Here is a 1268-nt window from a genome sequence, read left to right as displayed (position 1 = left end):
AAAAAGAAGAAAAAAAAAAAGATCTAGGAGTAACAATGGACTGTAATCTTAACTATAAAAAACATTTCTAACGTTATCCACCAAGCTAACTCTAGAGTTTTAAAACATTTCAATATTTTCTGCCGATAGTGCAAGTTTACTTAGAACAACTACTAAATCTTGAGTTAGATCCTTGTCACGGTACGAACTGTATAACTTTATATCATCTGCGTAGTGTTTTAAACAACAATATAGATTATTAGTTATGGTAGTTAAACTATTAACATATAATAGAAACAATGTGAGGCCTAACACACTACTCTGTGGAACTCCTCTAACAATGCGTACTGGGTTTGATAGAAAATTACTATCCTTAACTTGTTGATATCTATTGGTGAGGAATACAGAAATCCAATTTAAAAGATTACCTCTTATATTATAAAATGCAAGTTTAACTAATAGTTTGGGATGCGAGACAAAAAAAGAGTCAAATGTTTTTTGGAAAGCAATATATACATGTCTGTTATTTGGTGATTATCGAATCCGGTGTTCCAATCATTAGTAGATTCTAATAGATTTGTACAGATAGAGTGTTTGTTGAGGAAACCAAATTGATTATGAGTTATTAAGTTATGATGAGTTAGATACTCAACAACATACACATAAATAATACTTTCCATGACGCGACACCAAATGCATGTCAGTGAGATAGATCTATAATTATTTGGATCCGCTGTAGCTCCTTTTTTTAAAATTGGAAATACGATGGCTTGGCGTCAATGGTTTGGTAAAGAACTTGAGTTAAAGTTAGCATTAAATATAAATGAAAGTGGAAAACACAAAAAATGAGCTAACATTTTCATAAGTATGTTTGGTATGCCATTAGGACTATACGATGTGCTAGCTTTAATTTCAATTTAAGATTTATACACTGCTTCTGGTGAAAAACTTACAGTTTTAATATTAATTGAATCATTAGCATAACTATTTATGAATGGAGAATAGTTTATATCATTTCTAAAGACACAACCAATGTGTTTGTTAAGCACGTCAGCGACTTCTTTGTTATTACAAGCCATATTGAAATTATTGTTTTTGTCTCTTAGAGGAAAACTACTTTTAAATTCATTTAGTTCGTTAATAACATAATTTAAAAAAAATTGGTGATATTGTTTTCTTTAACAAGATTAAGCTCAACTCCCATTTGGTGTAATGTAATGTAATATTTTTTTACATTTACCAGCGTATTTGTTGTATGCCTTTTTGCATGTATTGCTTTTAGTATTTAA

Source organism: Hydra vulgaris, chromosome 15 (genome assembly GCF_038396675.1).
Source record: "Hydra vulgaris chromosome 15, alternate assembly HydraT2T_AEP".
Taxonomy (NCBI): Eukaryota; Metazoa; Cnidaria; class Hydrozoa; order Anthoathecata; family Hydridae; genus Hydra; species Hydra vulgaris.
The sequence above is the reverse complement of the archived record's forward strand: the minus strand, read 5'-3'. Positions refer to the sequence as shown.